The sequence below is a fragment of the Callospermophilus lateralis genome, chromosome 14 (assembly GCF_048772815.1).
Source record: "Callospermophilus lateralis isolate mCalLat2 chromosome 14, mCalLat2.hap1, whole genome shotgun sequence".
Classification (NCBI taxonomy): Eukaryota; Metazoa; Chordata; class Mammalia; order Rodentia; family Sciuridae; genus Callospermophilus; species Callospermophilus lateralis.
The window spans coordinates 17,252,022-17,270,627 of record NC_135318.1 but is presented as its reverse complement, the minus strand read 5'-3'; the positions used below and the strand labels follow the sequence as shown (position 1 = coordinate 17,270,627).

Genomic DNA, 18,606 nt, shown 5'->3' with positions numbered 1-18,606 from the left:
TTTTATACTAGCAAATAACTGAATTATCTAAATATCCAACCACAGGAATTAGTTAAATAATATATGACACATTAATATAACAGAATATAATGAAACACAACTTTCTAAGATAATGTTTCTGCATAAGTAATGACAAGGGAAAATCAATACAAGATTAAGAGGGGGGGGAAAGCCGGAGACAAATGATATATGTGTGTATGTAACGTGATCCCAATTCTGCTAAAGTGACAAATAATAGATTCTAAAATGTTAATTGTTTTTCAACTCTGAGTAATGAGATTATACATGGTTTTCTTTTTAAAAATTTTTTCATAAAGAACATTACTTTTATAATTGGAGTTATGTAATTTTTAAAAATGGGGTTGGGTTTGTAGCTCATGGGAAAGCACTTGCCTAGGGCATGTGAGGCACTGGGTTCGATCCCCAGCACCACATAAAACAGATAAAGAAAATAAAGCTATCTTGCCCGTCTACAACTAAAAAGAATATTTAAAAAAAATTGGTAGGTATCTTGTCCATCTATAACTGAAAAGAATATTAAAGCCTTGGTAACTCTGTTTCCAGAACTCTATTGAAACATGACATCATACAACTTTCACCACCAGTCTATGAGCTTGGAGTCTTATTTTCATTTGACATGTATAGACAGAGAACTGGGTGCATAGTGTGACATGCCCACTATTACCCTCAGAGCTGTGTCTTGGCAGATCTGTCTCATACCAAAATTGTGAACAAAATGATATAGAAGAATAACCACAAGAGGGTTACAGGAAGAAAAATTTGCAGCCACGGGAGAGCACCAGGGGATACCACACAGCCATTCGACTGTGATGGTTAAGAATGATTTTTAATAACACAGGATAATATTCATCATACACTCAAGTAAAAAAAGCAAGATGCAAAATTTCATGGGTAGCCTGTCCCTAACTATTACAAAAATGCAAAGCCAGAAGAAGATTGGAAAAAAGTACAATAAAATATTAACAATAGTAATCTCTAGATGATAGGTTATTAGATATTATTACTTGGTTATGTCTAAAATCTTTATATGGGGATACTGCTTCAGTTACCAAAATATATTCCACATTAACTTTAAAAAAACATGAATGTGTCACCTATTCTAATCCAAGCTCCTCTAATACCTACTAGTTCTTTTTTTTTTTTTTTAATATTCTTTTTAGTTGTAGAAGGACAAGATAGCTTTCTTTTCTTTTCTTTTTTTTTTTTTTTTTTTTTTAATGTGGTGCTGGGGATCGAACCCAGTACCTCACCCGCCCTAGGCAAGTGCTTTCCCACTGAGCTACAACCCTAGCCCCATACCCACCAGTTCTTTAAAGCCAAGTTCAAGGCTTATCTCCCCTGTGAAGCACTCCTTGATTTGCCCAGGCCTTACTGCTCAATCTCTCAAAGCAAGTGTTCAAAGAAAAGCTTTGACTCTTGGCTTCAGAAACTCTCACATAGGTCTCTAAGGACATCACGGCTCTTGGGCTGGGGTTGCAGAACCCTGGGGGCACGGCATGCCTCCTCCTGCTCTCAGGTCTCCTATGCTGTGGCTGTCAACTGGGCAGGTTGGCAGAACTGGTGCCCACAGAGATACCTGGCGGCTGCGTACAAATCTGAAGGTATCATGAGCAGGACTTGTGGAATAGGGCCTGCTGGCCTCTGACCAGAACCAACTCAATAGGAAATCCTCATAGTCCACCAGAACCCAGAAAACTCCAGACAATGTAGCCAATTTACCCAAACACAAAATTAATTTCCCTCTCCAATATTCTGAGGTTATAGTCTTCCTAATCTGGTGATACGTATGTGTTGTTTTTTAGTAGATGGTAATTCTTTAATGTCATTTAACACACGAGTAACAGGCAACTGCATGTTGCTTCCTTTGTTTTCATGGTTCCCAGGTCCATAAAATAGAGGACATTATGAATTCTGAGAAAAAGAGAATTTGAAGGATTTATTACTTTAGTAACAAATAATGCTGATTCCAGTTGAAATCAGAGTATCATTTGTTACTCATCAGAGAAGCGGGCCTAACTGCTCAATCCAACATGGCTATTCTTTTCCTTACCACCATTGTCTTTCTGCATAGCATTTACCATGACGTAAATTGCCCTCTAGAATGCATTTGTTTCCCTTTTTTTTTCTGTCAAGTCTCCTGATGGAGGATGCATGTTCCTTGAGGACAGGCTTAGTCTGGCTCAGTGTGAACAGAGGGTAGGTACTCAGTAGGTATAAAGGAAGGAACTTGGATCTGGAGAATTGATGGGCTCATTGTACTGTTGGGCTCTGGTGGGTCTTAAAAATCTTAGAAAATCAGATTTGGCCTCCAAGTCATGGATGGGGGCAGCTATATACTGGCATGGGGTATCTTGTGCCTGGAGACAACTCTTGTAAAGGATTCCATTGGTCCCCAGTCATTGTGGGGATAAGACATTAAAAACCCAGTAAGTAAACATAGCAAAATTCCTGGCCTGGCCAGTAGCGTTGGCTGCCGCATCGGCAGGACACGTTAAGTGGAAGCAGACGACAAGGACTCAATTGCAAGCAGCTCTCCATCTCCTCCTTCCCTTCCCATTAACACTCTCCTGTCCCCAGGCTTTTTAGCTTCCCTTTAAAAACAAATCATTTTTGCAGTAGTTGATGAGAAAATGCCCTCTTGTGGGCGTGACAGTGGACCACCTCAGTAGTATCACAGTCATCTGAAAATGTGGCTATACAAGAGAATCCCTTTATTAGATTTAAAGATTCTTTTTAAAGTCTCAAACCTCAACCCTTTGTTAAAGTGAAAATGCGTTTTCCAAGAGACCGCTAAGCAGTCCTCAATTCACTCCTGCACGTCTAAGTTAGCGGGTTCTGAAGATCTTCAACAGCATCGTCAGAAAGATAATTATTCTCTTTTCTAAACTTCTGTGCAATTTGATAATGACTGGGTGACTTTTTTCCCCCCTAATCATCACCCAGAATCTGCCGCCTTTCTGCTCCCAGGAACCCATCACCTGAGATTGACGGGCAGCAATTGAAAATAATAAAATTATGTAAGATGAGCTTGTAATCACCTGCATTTCACAGGAAGCAAAATGCATTTTGCTCTGGCGGAGGTACAGAAAGTTTCTTCCTCATTTTAAATCTGTATCAGAGGTAAAGCCTTCTATTAAAACACAATTCTCTGTACGCTTACAGCCTCTGGCAGACTGCCAAGGGGACTATCATGGAGCTATTGCTGCAGAGGAGCAGGCCATCAAAGGCCTCAAGGATGCTCCTGAGAAAGACGATGCCAAGGCTTCCGAATTCTTGGGAGGGCTCTGCCCACACCTTCTCTCAGTTCTTCTGGCCAGACCCCTTTGCAAATAAAAACATATACAGACGTGCACACTCATGCGCATGCACCCCTCCACTTTCTGGGAGGGGCACCAGGAAGGTAAACATTAAGAAAATTCTTCCTTGTCTTTTGGTTTCTTTTCTGTGTGTGTGGGTGTGTGCGCGCGCACACACACACACACACAGAGTTTCATCTTTCCCTGACTTCTGTCTTTTTAAAAGTGTATTATTATTTTCATCGGTATTATTAAATTTTACACTGTGAAGTCCAGGGCCTGGTTAATTGTGGCCTTTTTACTGGATGTAATTTACAGGTACATGCCACCACTTGGGGGCACAGTTATTTGAGAATGGTGTTTCACACGGCAGGCTTTTACATTTGAAGCCTGCTTTAGCCACTTTTTTAGAAGACCCCAAGAAGCCCAAGTTGGGGGAGATTTCTGAGAGAATGTGTTTTTAAGGGCAGTCTGAGATTCATTGTGAGGGACATTTTTTTTTATTCTTTTTTATTAATTAACTTATTTTAATTAGGTATATATGACAGCAGAATGCATTTTGATTCATTGTGCACAACTGCAGCACAACTTTTCAGTTCTATGGTTGGACATGATGTAGCGTCACACCATATGTGCAGTCATACATGTACCTACTGATGTCCATCTCATTCCACCATCTTTCCTGCTCCCCTGCCCCCTTCCCAGCCCTCCCTCCCCTTTGCCCCATCAAAGTTTATGAGGGACATTTTGTATAGGGGATTATGTGAAAACCATTTTGCTCTTCTCCCCCCTTTAAAAACTGGTTGTTTAAAATTTCTTCTATGTTACAACCTGCCCTTTTTCTATTTCCGTTAGTATTAATGTGGGCATGTATGCAAACACATATTGCTCTCCCTGGGAGGGGAAAGAAGCAGCAGAATTAACCTTGCTATTAATATTAGGTCTCTTTCCCTGATTAGGTAAATTTTATTTTCCAAAAATGAAAAACATACTGATTATTTTTTAAAAATTGGAAAATTTAAAAGTACAAAGATGACCACTGTTAGTTAACATTATGGTGTATTTTCAGCCTTTTCTCTATGTCCTCTGTTTTTATATGCTTGACATCATAACATATATTTTTGTCTCTACTTTCTTTTAGTTAACCAAGTTTCCTTCTTAATTAAAAATTATTACCTCAAATGACCAAACTTACGATAAAGTCATTTTAGAAACTTTATTCTCAACCTCCAAAGAAGTTTTTTTAATAATTTTCCTATGGTTTCCTGATCAACAGAACCACCAAAGAACGAGGTTGAGGCCAGTGTCCCTGTGGCCAAGCACATGTCAGAGAACAGGCTCTCCCCACACAAGCCAGGCTGTGGGGTTCAATGGCAGTCAGCCATTGGTGGGGATGGGGGAGAGAGAAGGAGAGAGAGGGGGAGGGAGGAGGGGCCTGGGAGCCAAACAGAGGCTGGGCTTTCACCAGGGACCCCAAGGTTTTAACAACATGAGGTTAGTGTCCTGGAAAGACTCTTATCCGATGTGGGAAAATGAAGCAAAGTTTATCTTTCCTGGCTCAGATTCAGATGCACAGTCATTTCACGCCCTAGTGAAGGGATCCCTTATCGGGTCACACGTTTTAGGAAATCATCACTATTTGCATGTGACAATAGCCAACAGGGCCAGAGAGAAAATGCGATGGGGTTTGCACTCTTCCACCCAGAACAGCTGGAAGCAGCACTGGACTCTCCAGAGACAGTCCCTCACCCAGACTGTCCTTGCACCGTTCCCTGACACTCTTTCATGTGCTGGGTTGTTGGGGTCCAATTCTAGCTCTGCCTGGCTAGTCCTAGACATGGCATCCTCTTCTCTGTGCCTCATGGGTTCAAACTGTAAAATGTGCCCAGCCTTGGCCTAGATCTTTATAGGAAAACCAACAAAGGAATATAAACAAAAGGTGAGGCAATCACTTCCTCCGGGAGCTCACGGTCAGGTCAGCTGGGACTTCCAGGAAGCTGTGAGGCAGTTACCCAAACGGTGCCAGGAAATCCCAACGAGCAAGGGGACTGCCACCTAGGAAGCTGTGAGGACCGGCAGGATCTGACCTGGGTAGAAAAATTCTAGAGCAGGAAAAGGAAAGAGGGGAACTGAGGGTGACATTGGCCCACCAGAAAGTAGTTGCTTGGAATTAGTGGTCAGTCCTTCTGCTTAGCAGTGCACCATCCTGCCAGTCCAGCCACTTTAGGGAGATGATTCACTGAGAGAGCAGGTCTTTTCTCCATCCCAGGTCTCCTGTGCCCATGGGTAGGTGGGCAGGACTCATAAGGCCCCGACTTGCTGAGCTGGGCACTTGAGCTTCAGTTCCAGACTAAAGTCACCAAAATGACTAAATAACCCATCATCCAGCCCCAAGGCTCCAAACCAGAAAAGAAGAAGCAGAGCTGGGGATGTATTTGTAACCCAGAGAGGCTGCTCTACCCTCCCCTGCCCAGGTATCTGGTTAGTTCTACAGGTGACCTTCTGAGCTTGGGATGGATGGGTGCAGCAGGCTATCATCTCTCAGGGACAGTGACCTATACAGCCATCTGCCAACTCCCTGTCCCCAGTGCAAAGTCAGCAAGCAGCCTCCTGATGGTGATTTAGCTTCCTGCAGGATGGCCTTCAGGGAAGAAATCTGCTTAATGGCAAAACAAGTGTCTGGTCTACTGGTTGTCATGCTTCCCGTGAAAATCAACGAAACGCCTTTATCTGAAGACCATTCACCTCTGGGTTTGCCATCATCCAATGAGTCGAATAAGAAAGTAGTTGGGGTGGAGAGAAGGGGGATTAATTAGAAAGGGGCTCAGGGAACTTTCTGGAATGATGAAAATGCTTTCTATCTTGTTTTGGTTATACAGGTACATGTAATTATTAAAAATCCTTTGTGAACTGAACATTTAAGTCTGTGGATTTCATTGTACTACCTCAACTATTATAACTTAAATAAATAAATAAAAAGGTGAATAAATGCCCAGCATGGGGTGAGATATACAGCAAGGGCCCTATAAGAACTGTTGAATTGTTGAATGCATTTTTTTTTTTGTCCTAAGTGAATTTTACAAAGAAAAATCAGTTGGGGATATGTTTGGAAATGTATTATCTTTTTATTGTGATAAAATACACCTACTATAAAATTTACCATTTTAGCCACTCTTAAATGTACGATTCAGTGGCATTAAGTACACTTACACTGTTGTATAGCCATCACCACCCTCCATCTCCAGACCATCTTCTTCCCAAACTGAAACACTGTAGCCATTAAACACAAACTCTTTCCCTGCAGCCCCTGGCAACCACCATCTAGCTTCGGTTTCTATGAACTTGACTTCACTAAGTACCTCACAGGAGTGAAATCATACAGGAGTTGCCCTTTTGTGCCTGGTGTATTTCACTTATCCTTATATCCTCAGGGTTCATAAATATTCAGGGTTCCTTTACAAGGCTGGATAATATTCTAATGCATGTATGTATAGACTGCACTTTGGTTATCTGCTCAACCATTGATGGACATTTAAGTGGCTTCCATCTTTCGGCTATCGTGAATACTGTGCTACAAGCCACCAGGACTTCTTTCAGTCCCACCTTTCACTTCTTTGGGGTGTACCTGCATCATGTGGTAACTCTGTTTAATTTTTTTGAAAACTGCTATAGTATTTCCCATAGAGGGTTGCACCAGTTTGCATCTCCACGAGCAGAGCACAAAGGTTCGGTTCCTGCTTCCCCATGTCCCTACCAACACTCACTATTTCCTGGTTTTGTTTTTTGCTCCATTCATTTTCAAATAGTCATTCTAATGGGTATGAAGTGACAGCTTATTGTGGTTTTGATTTGCATTTTCCTAATGATTAGTAATGTTGAGCATCTTTTCAAGTGTTTATTAACCATTCATATCGCCTTTGGAGAAATATCTATTCAAGTTTTTTGGCCATTTTTTAATTAGTTCATATGTTGCTGAGTGAATGGTTTTCATTGTAAATGTGAAGGTCTGGGAACCAAGTCCTGCTCTCCCTCACACGTTCAGTCCCAAGACATAAATTTGATGTCCCTACTTCTCTGCTCCACCCCCAGTGGCTCATGGGTCACACCCAGCACAGAAGCAAGGGCCAGACAGGCAACCATACTCCTGCTTCTCCTACGACCAAGGAGCCCAGACCCGGCCCAGGTGTTTACTTCAGAAATCAAAAAATGCTTCTGGAGAGCAGGCATTCTGGGAGGCAAGCAGGAATAAAAACAGCGACAGTTACAGCTCTCAAATTGTGACTTCATCGTTCGGTGAGTGTCCATCCCCTCCTGCAGCCTCCCCTAGGGCTCCTCAGAAACACAAACCCCATTTTTCTGTTTTGTTTCATTTTGTTTTGGTGTGTGTTGAGAGTGTTTTCTGCAGAATCAGATGGAAGCTTTTAAATTCCTAGGCGGAAATCTGAGCAGGGCCATCCTTCTGAAATCCCCTTGTCATTCAGGGATGTGAGGGACAGCACAAAAGGAGCCGCAGGGTGCTCATCGCAGCCCTCCTCTGGAAACCAGGGCTGTGGCCCTGCCCTGGGATGTGGCCACACAGCAGCAGCATGAGCTGCCCTCTGGATGTGGCTCTGCCTGCAACCTTCCTCTCCTGTGTCCCAGTCCCTGGTGCCTTCCAGGTCTCACAGCCACATCCCCTCTCTCCAGAGAGCCCCGTCCCCTGCACCACCTGACCTCTAAACCTAGGGGTGTCACAGAGGGGTGGCACCTAAACAGAGAGCTCCAAACTGACTTCCATGAAACAAGGTTTTCATGAAAATCATTTTTCTCCCCTGAGGGAAGAAAGAAGAATCACATCTTGGTGGAAAGAGGCAGTTGCCCCACGTCTTGAGACACAATCCAGGAGCTCCTTCTCCCCAGCGTGTTGCCTGGTAGATCCAGACGCTCCGCCGCTTTTCCTCGGCACATGGAGGCTTCACCAAGAACGTTCGTTTCACAGTTTGAATATTATTTCAGTTTTGATGATTAAAGCTGGTTGGAACAGCATGAACCGAGTAGATTACAGCACTCCACTTACAGCAGTCTCTTCACTAGAGGGACCAGCCATCCACTGGCGCTGCAGGCAGCCTCCTGGTCTGACCAGCCCAGCTTCCAAATGTGGCACTCGCACTTCCCAAATTCTGTGACACTTTGTTTTTGCTCAGAAAACCTGTGTGTGGTTTTCTGAGGAAGGTTATTTGATATTTCTTCACAACACTCCAATAAGCTAGTTCAATGATAAAATAACCCAGCTTTGTCCCAAGAGGCCAGAACAGTGCAGTATTGCAACAAAATGGCCTTTAGATGGACGTGGGTGGGTACACGGCGAGGTTCCTGAGTGAAGACCCTGGGTTGCAAGGGTTAAAACAAAGTGAAGAACCAAAATGGCAATCATGTTCTGGGCAGCAGACACCAGGCAGCTAGCCCTGCAACCAGCGGATTAGACAGGAGTCGGCCCACCTGTTCCCCCAGTGGTGGCAAAGTCACCCTCACTGATGAGGGATTCTAGTCCCTGGTATTCTAAAATCCCTGGCCAGGCTTTGTGAAGACAACTGCATCTATGTTTCCACTGGGCTCTCTACCCCTATCTTTGATGAAGGTTCCAGTTTTTGGTTTTTATTTATTTGCAATCTCTCAAGAACTGAAGTGAGGGCCTCGCCCTGCATGGGTAAGGCACAGCTCACACTGTCTACAACTCTCTTGGTAACTTACCAAGAGAGCTCGACACTGCCCGGTCTATGCCTTGTTCACCGAGAGGAGCCCTGGACCATGCTCTTGGCCGCCAAGGCAATGTTAAAGGCAATCCTAGTTTCTAAATGCTCACTCTCAATTTATCTTGGCACAGACTGGAACAGTGTGGACTGGCACCAGTGTGGGACTGTGCCTGGAGTACCACCGTTTTCTACTCCTCTCTGCTGGCTTAGAGAGACTGGCCCAAGGGGCTGCAGCCGCAGCAGTGTTCACAATGCAGTTCTCTTTGTTCTGAACTGTCTTATAATTTCTCAGGAAATTTCTGGACCTATTATTATCCATGGGTTTCCTGGTTAGACTGGGCAGTCCCCAGAGGATCCCGTTAATAAATACCTGACATGTGCCAGGCCCAAGGCTAAAGATAAAGACAGTCCTTGCCCTCATGGATCACAACTCTGGAGATGAGTCCAGAAATAACCACTGGTTCCCACAATTCGGCATGTGCTGGCATCGTTTTAATCACTTTGCAAGCAGGAACTGAATTTAATCTTCAAATATTCAACTGTCTTATATTCAAGCGAGCACACCCCTGGGAGCTTTCTGACTACCACAAAGAAAAAAGTCAGTTAGAACTAAGACTTGTCGAGAAACTCAGAATTGAGCTTCTGCTCAGTTTACAAAGACGATGGCAGTAAGTTCTAGTGTGAAGGTCCTTGGCATCACACTGACGGGTCTCTTGTTTCTTTGCATGTATTTCACACCTTCAGAGAAGATTAGATGGACCTTGACTTCCTACTGTCACCTGTGATAGTGAGCAATGTGGCGAATCCTGGGATTACTCTCTTATTTTAATAAGCAATTTATACACCACATAAAAGGGCATCTGGTTTTCTCTTTCCTCCAGGGGCAGTGTGAAGGATAGACTTGTACATCCCGGCCCATCACCCATGTTAGTGGGTCTGAACTTGAATAGGTGCTTTGTCATCCACAAAATGGGAACCATGCCTCCCATGTCACGGGGTGAGCAACAGACAAGATGTCACAAGAAAGGGAGTGCTCTTTCCATGGCGTCTTCTCTGTAAACGTGTACTGAATCTATATTCATTTAGAAGCTCCAGGGGCTGAATAGGTATCATTAAGGGTCCCCGGGAAGTGAAGTACAGCTATGGTTTTGATCCCAAAGCGAGTGCCTACAAGCTGGAAGATTTGAAAAAAGATGGTAAAAGAGAAAGGTAAAATTGCTTCTTTTTTTAAAATCCAAATTTCCTCTATTCCCCATCACCTCTTAATATTACTAAATGACCATAAGGAAAGCATGAATGTTCTAACGGCTGAGTCTCTGGTCTAAGCCTTTGACTAGCGTTTGCTCTTCACAAAACAGAAAGGCAGAGTCTTCCTGTAGCTCTTCCCTCACAGCCTCTGCTCCTCAAACTGCTTCTCAGAGCCTCGCAGGGATGCCTGAAGGACAAGGAAGCCTCGTGTTTGATTTTACTTTCCTGTAGAAATAAGCCAGGGAGGAAGAAAGGGAGGAGGTGTAGCTGGATGGACAGGCCCACAGGAGAGGCCTGGGCCTGCTCAGTCTTCTGCAGCCACCGGCCCTCCCCGGGTACTTCCTGTGCAATTGCTCGGTCACACCGTCACGGTGCCTTTCTGCCGCTGAGTCTGGCTGGACCTGGGTTGCAAGGATTAAAACAGGGAGTGCTTCTGTGGTGTGTGTGCTCCAGGCTCAGTTCATACTCTCTACCGGTCTCCAGAAACAACTAATGTCAAGAGTAAAAACAGGACAGAAAATGTTGGCAAATATAGTGTTACTGCCCCTTGGTAGCTGTCTCTGTGACTTCCAAGTGTTTTATTTTTCTTTAAAATAATGCTTCTGTGAAATACCACAAATTTTAAAATCTACTTGGAGAATGACACCTTACAAGTAAGCATGTTCTAAAGACGGACTTGGTGTCGATTCTCCAAAGTGCCACATGGATCCAAGTTATCACTGGAATGACGCGGCTCCAAGAGAAAAATTAGTCTTCAAAGTCTCAAGTCATAAATCCTAGAAGATTCCATTTAGATTAGTTAGAATTCATCAACAAGCATATTTAATAGAGAGAGCCCCAAATATAGCATCTAAAATTCCACACCATGACAAACCCAGAACATGTAACTACACAGCTACTCAGTGAAAACAAAAATCCATTCAGTAAGCTTTGATGTTTATTACTTGATACCTTCTCTAGGCATAAATGTTTCCAGGCTAACATTTTTACTAAAGAATACTGGGACCTGACATGTAAAACCAAACAAGTCCAGGTCAGTTTGGGTAGATCTGAATGCATCTTTACCCTTTCTATATTGTTTTTAACTCTTGGATTTGCTATTTATTTATTGTGTTGGCTCAGTACAGAAACAGATGCCATTCAAGCATTTAAAGGTTTTTCCTCTTTAGTCTTCCAGGAACCAGAATAAATGGAAGCAGCTAGGTCAATCCAAAAAGTACCATGAATGCTGGTCAGACCTGGTTAATATTCTAAAGTTCACATTCCCTCTCGGAATTATTTTATATAAAGTGTTAATTAGCACTGAAAACAAAGTATCTCGTACATAACAGGCAGTGTAAAGTGGTAGATGCACTGAGACCCAGTCTGGAGTATCAGAGAAACACACACACACACACACACACACACACACACACACACACAGTTTGATAAAACTGACGGATCTGTGTTCAAACCCAGCTGTACAACTTGGCTAAATTTGTGGCCTTGGGCCAGTTGATTACCTCTGAGCCTCATCTTCATTTGTAAAGTGTGGATAATCCCTACCTCGCCGCATAGATATGAGGATTAGAGATAATATATGTAAAGTACTAAAATATAGTGGGCAACCATAACTGGAAGCTATTATTATTATATTATTGGGGCTTGATAAAGGTTTGGTGATTGAATAATAGGTAGATTAGCTGACCTCTAAAATCCATGACAATTCTAAAATTATGATACTAAAAAAGAATTAAAAAGTTCATACATCAAATCAACTGAAGGATAGTTTTAATGGTTGGAATTGTGATGCAAATCTCCTATGCCTTCCAGAATAAGCAGTGATAATGAGACTCATTTTGAAGACAATATGTATACATACCCTGGCATACCTTAAAACATTTGGCAGGCTAGGTGCCCACTGCTGCTGAGATCTCTAGGGGTTGCTGCTTTCCCCTCCACTGATGCTCCCCTAAGCTCTCCTTCCTAATGCCTTTCTCTGGGATGCAGGCTTTACTGGGGTTCCTTCTTCTATCCTCACAACCACCCTGGACAGTACTATTATCATCTCCATTTTCACAAAACTAAGGCCTAGTGAGAAAAAGATATTTCCAAGGTCAAAGTTACTAGGCACCAGGGCTGGTGTTGTAGCTCATTGGTAGCGCACTCACCTAGCAAGCGCCAGGCCCTGGGTTTGATCCTCAGCACCACATAAAAACAAATAAAGGTATTGTGTCCAACTACAACTAAAAATAAATATTAAAAAAAAAAAAGTTACTAGGCACCAGTAACCGGACCTCAACTCTGACCAGAAGACCCTGCTGTCACCCATTCTGTGATATTACTGCAACACAGGAAAGTCCCGAAGCAAAGCATAAGTGACTGGAGAGACTTGCAAGGCAATGCACACACAGAAAAGGAAGAACAAATTCCAGTAACATCCACTGCATTCATCATTTGATGTCCTGTTTGACTGCATTCCTACCAAGTCTCTTACAACAAAAGTCCAGCATTTGTTGGTGTTAAAAGTCAGAATATAGCAATCCCACTTCTGGGTAGATATCTAAAAGAACTGAAAGCAACATTACTCACAATAGCTGAGAGGTGTAAGCAATCGAAATGTCCATCCATGGATGAATGAACGAACAAAGTGTGGTACATACACACAATGAAATATTATTCAGCCTTTAAAAGGAGGAAGATCCCATTATATGCAATACATATGACGAACCTTGAACAAAAGATGCTAAGTGAAATAAGCCAGTCACAAAAAAGACAAATAAGGTGTGATTCCACTTACGTGGGATATCTATTTCAAACAAATTTATAGAAACAGAAAAGCAAACAGTAGTTGCCAGGTTGGGGGGAGAGGAGAATGGGAGTTGATGTTTATGAAGTCTATTTCAAGTACTGCAAGAGGGAAAAATTCTAGATGCACATTGCATGGCAATGTGAATGGTACTGCTGAACTGTAGGAGGAAAATGATCAAGATGGTAAACTTTTTTTTTTTAATGAGAATTAAAAAAAGAAAGTGGCAGAGTACATATGAATATGCACGTGTGTGCTTCGTGTGGCCTAAAATGGGTCACTGATTTAAAAATTTCAAATGTCTATAATAGAAATTATAACAATGGTCACCTGTGGGGCCAGTGGTAGCCTTTCAACATTGGGGGAACTGTCCTCTCAGCTTAAACCAGATCCCTGGCTGTACCCATGCTCCATGGTTCTTGTTCCAGCTTCTGAGTCATCATCTGCCCCTGCAGCTCAAGAGCTCCAGAGTTGCTGAACCATTTGAATTTTATGCAGCAGCTGACTGGTCCCGTAAGAAACAAGAATTCCCCACCTTTCCACCCTGAAGGAAATATCTCCAAACAGTGAGGTTCATTTCTCAAAAGAATTCTGTTTCTACTTCCAGAAATAAACTTGCCTCCTCTTAATTTGCGGCTTCAATTTTGCTATTTTCTGACCTCAGACTTTGGGAGACTAAGTGTGTATCTGTTGTAGGAAGAACTACAGACTTTGATTTCAGGATGGTCCAGATCTCATCACTTCTGATCCAAGGTTTAGGTAAAGAATTCTAACACATTTTTGATTCTTAACAAAAATTATTAAGACCATTTCTAGGGTGAATTTGCTGCAAATGAAAGTATTTTCCAGGGATTATGCATCCAATTTTTTTTTGCATATTAAGAGATGAGCCCAGATTTTTTTGAGCCATAATCAATGACCATCTTCTGTACAAAGTAGAAATATCCTCCCACTTCTAAACATTTACGACTATATGTACCTAACACAGTAAAAGCTAATAAGAAAGGCCTGGGAACATCTGCTTAATCTGTCCACAAAGAGATTTTTTTTTTCTCTAGTTGTCTTATGTGGTAACTGCTTGGTTTGTCCTCATCCACAGCAACCAAAGACTGGATTTCTCATTCTTCCTCCTCCTACCCCCAAGTAGGCACTTAGTTGACTGATTATAGAATCACAAGGTTGGTTATAATTCCATTTCTTCATTTGACTTTGAACTTAAGTGTTCCAATTACTTTGCCCGATCCTAATAAGTCAGTAGCGTGCTAATGCTTGCCTTGATATTTCTGAAATATACAGGCTGTGATTAGCATGGGATTGCATCATTAGAAAGCCAAGTTGAAAGCAGATGAGCAAAATTATCACTTGCATTTAAGTAAAACTGTCTGTTCCGTGGACATATAATGTTCCTGTGATCCTAGGGACAATATGTGCTGTGACAAAATGTATATTACATTTGGAAAACCTTCTGATGTCCCTGAACCTTCTGGCGTTGGTCCTACTAGAAGAGAAAATATCCTAGAAGGTAAGGCCTGCTCTAATACACAGCCTTGAAGTCTCACCAAGCCAGACAGAGTAGAGGACACAAAGAATTCTTGAACTATAATGGGGTTAAGAGGAAAAAACAAAAGAAGGAAAAACTTATTCCATTCTGCTGGATTGAACTGACGTCACCGGTCCATAAAGCAAGAAGGTTTTACAGTAAACCTGCAGGAAGAAAAAATAATAATAACCCATGCACACACACATACACACACATAAAACAAGATGCTAAAAAACTACATTAGCTTTGATGGTATTATTTGACTCTATCAGAAAAAAATTTAACCCCTTTATATCTGTGTGTATCTGGGAATGGTGTAAACTTTTATAAACCATGGGGGCAGGGGGTAGGGAGGAAACGCTTTAAACTAGGAATGATTCACAGCCAAATCAATTGATAAACGAAAGGAAAAAAAAGATGGCACAACTGAAATTGATGCCAAAGATTTATAAGGTTGACTAAGTAAACAAAAACGGAATGGATCACCATGGAAATGCATGAATATTGAAATAGGCAAGATTTGAATAGACTAATGATATGCCTCACTTAGACTGACAGGTGTTGATAACAACTGTGACACTCCATCCACACTTCTAACATGTTTATTCCTAGAAAACAGGGGCTAGATTTAAAGGTTCCTTTGGTAATAGCTTATAAGTGAAATACAATTTCTAATCTTAAAGGGACTGATTCAATTCTCATCTACTTGAAAAAAACAAAAAAGATTTTATCCATTTTGTTCCCGGATATGAGGAGCTGCAGTTAGCAGAAGTCATCCTCTTGGGCTCTACTAGTCTTTGTTCCAATAAACCTCTCACAAAACTGAATTCTGGTCTGGCTTATCTCCCACACTGAGTGCTAGAAGTATGACCACCCCTCATTTAGAAACATAATTAAAGAGACACAACACTGAGTTCCCACTCCCCATTACATACTGTTGAAAACCAATAACCCTTAATCTATTTGTTACCATGGCTACCATAGGATATTTTATTTCAGTAAAACTCTAGGTATTTCATTTGGATTGTTGCTCACAAATGAAAGTTGGAGACCTATAAATTCTCATAACTGCACTAGAAATGGAGAGACTGAACAGAATAAAATGTTTCTTGATCATGGACAAATATGGTTTATAAGATGCTTGTGCAAAAAAGTTATTAAAACTGGTCCAATGCATCAACCTATAAACCAATTTAAACATCACCAAATTCATATAGGGTTTGAGGGTACCTATGTGAGAAATTCCCTGATTTACAGCAAGGTGATACATCAAATGCACTCCAGAACAATGTATGGGACTGAGACTATATTCTTTGGCAGCAAACAGTTCCATATCTTTATAAACACCCATATGGTGTGATTAATCAAATACATGCATTCCAACCAGCCCTTTAAGTATTCACCTATGAATAGGGAACACATTTTCTATAAGTGTCAGGATGAACAATCTACAAAATTGTTCAACACTCTCCCACTTAAAAAATTAAAAAGTTAGCTTTACAATTCCTCTTTAATTAAAATAATCAGGAATGAGGTGGGCTAATTAAATCTCCTGTTATTCATTCTAAACTGAAATAATTCCTCAAATCTGCCCTCCCAAGGCTAAGACGACCACACGGTTTAGGAAAAAACTCTATAGTGACTAGACAAATGACTTTAAAGAGACCGAAATTAGGATAAATACAGCTGTAATCAGGACAGATCTGTCACTGCAAGAGGAGTCCGAATCCCAGCGTTGCTCAGCTGATAAGGGTCTTGAGCCTGCAGCAGTGGAGCGTGAATGTCCCCCGAGCTGACGCGTGGAAGTTTCGAGGGCAGTGGCAGCTCGGCAGCTCGGTGTCCTCAACGTCTAGTCCCTCCAGCGACGAGGTCTCGCCTAATGCTACATAAATACCTGCTTCCACGATTTGCCTGGGGCGCGCCACGGCGCCAGCACCACAGGGAGAGAGGGGAATGTTGGAAGAGTGTCACGGCTGGCAGCAGCGGCAGCTCTTCACCCATCAGCATCCCTGGGGACCCACAGGAGAACCTGCCAACTGACCGCGTCTGCCGTTCAGTTCCAGAGCCCAGGGACGACAACTGGCTTCTCAGCAGGCGGACCTAGGCATCTGAGACTCGCGCTTTGCCACCACCCCCTCCGCGGAGACGGCTGGCCGCAGGCAGGCAGCGCGTCCCCGCCTTCCCCTGCCAACGCAGACCCGACCTGCTCTGGTAGCCGCCTCGGACCTCCCGGGCTCTTGGCTCCGCGCTCGGGCCGGAGGCGAGCATGCCTCTCCCTGGGGGCCCGGGGCCGATGCTGCCCTGCGCGGCCACCGGCGCGCGACCGCAAATAACCCTCGAGCTCTCTGCCTTCTCCAGGCGACGGAGATCCGGACGTGAGCCTGTGGCCAGCCCGCATCCCCCGCGGCAGTCGGGGCACGCGTCCACACTCCCACACTACGCATCTCCTGGTCCACTATCCCACACATAAACAACCCCTCCCTACCCGACACCACCTTCTCGCCCCTCGCCACCCCCGAAGCTATCCTTTCCGCGCGACCCCCCACCCCCCGCAACACGCTGGCAAGGTGTCGGGGGAAGTGTGTGTGTGTGTGTGCGTGTGTGTGTGTGTGGAAGGGGTGACAACAAAATCTGTGCGGGTTCCCTCTCGACGGTTTTCAAGCTCTTCTACCTCCAAAGTTACTTGGGATCCAGTGAAGAAACCGGGTTCCCAAATGTGAGGTCTGAGGACGCGAGGGGGCAGAAACCCCCACCTGTCTTCTCGCTGCACAGCGGCGCGAATTTCCCCAAAGGGCAGAGCGCACCGCCACCCCAGGGACCAGCCCTCCACGGTCTCTTGGCCCCCAGCCCGGCCGGGGCCCTGGGCCGCGCAGGGGGAGGTGGCCGTGAGAGGGGCGCGCGCTGCCGGGCCCAGCCGGGGGCTGCCGGGGCCGGGGGTCCCACTCCCTTCCAGCATCTCCCATTACCGAGACAGTACCCCCAGGCAGCCCCCTGCATACACACCCGGGGGCAGGAAGTTTTTCCCCCCTTTTTTCCCCTCTGGAGCAGCGCAGGCGCAAGGGCTCCTGCAGCCTTGAGAGTCCAGACGCGGGAGGCTCCTGCCGCCGCTGCCAGAGCCGAGCCAAGCGTTCCGGGTTCCGGGGCCCCGCTCCCAAGCCCGACCCGGCCCCAGCAACCGCCAGGACCCTGGGGCCCCGCGCCGCATCCTTGGAGCCCCAGTCTGGCCCGACTCTTACCTGCGGCCGCGCCGCTCCGGCCCCGGCCCGACGAGCAGAGATCCCGGGGTCGCGGGTGGGCGCAGGAGGGTTGATGGATAGGGGACGGCGCCGGCGGGTAGCGGTGGCTGGGGCCGCTCGCGTCCTGGCCGAAAGAAACGGATCCAGGTCCACCTCCTCGCGTTCCTGCTCTCCTTCTTCTCTCCCTTTTCCTCCTCCTCCTCCGCCGCCGCCTCCCGGCAGCCCAGGGAGGATGCCTGGGAGAGGGAAGTCGGTCCTTCTGCCTGTCAGCCTGTGCGGCTATGCGCGGTGCGGCGCGGCTCTCATCGAGGCGGCGGCGGCGGCGGCGGCTCCGGCAGCATCGCCCCCGCCCTCTCCCCGCAGCCGCGGCGGCCGCGGGGCTGGGGCTGGCTCCGGGCTCGCGGCTCGGGCTCCGGGCCGGGGCTGCGCTCAGGCGCGGCGATCGCCGGGGCTGCGGGCGGGCGCTGCGGAGCCGGGGCCGGGGCTGGAGCTGCGGCTAGATCCGCGGTGGCGGGGACGGCGGCGGCGGCGCGGGGGTTGGCGCGGCCGCGGCGCGGGGACCATGCTCCCTTCTGGCTCGCTCCGCTCCGGGTACCGTCTGCTTTAGCTGCGAGGGAGGCGGGCTTCGGCGCGCAGCCAGGGGCGGGCGGAGCCAATCACGGGCGCCCGAGTGGGCGGGGGCGGAGGGTGGGGGAGGCGGGGCGCCCCCGGCCAGGCACCGCGCGCGGCTCCCCGGGCCCAAGGG

The 18,606-nt window shown here is 45.3% G+C and overlaps 1 protein-coding gene across 1 annotated transcript in view; it reads right to left on the bottom strand.

The window, feature by feature from the left end:
• Nucleotides 1-18,142, bottom strand: part of Klhl29 (kelch like family member 29) — a 280,513-nt gene extending 262,371 nt beyond the window's left edge. Inside the window, exon 1 of the mRNA XM_076833011.2 lies at nt 17,862-18,142. The gene's annotated coding sequence lies outside the window, so the exon portion shown is untranslated. The remainder of the gene's footprint in view (nt 1-17,861) is intronic.
• Nucleotides 18,143-18,606: the final 464 nt, after the last annotated feature.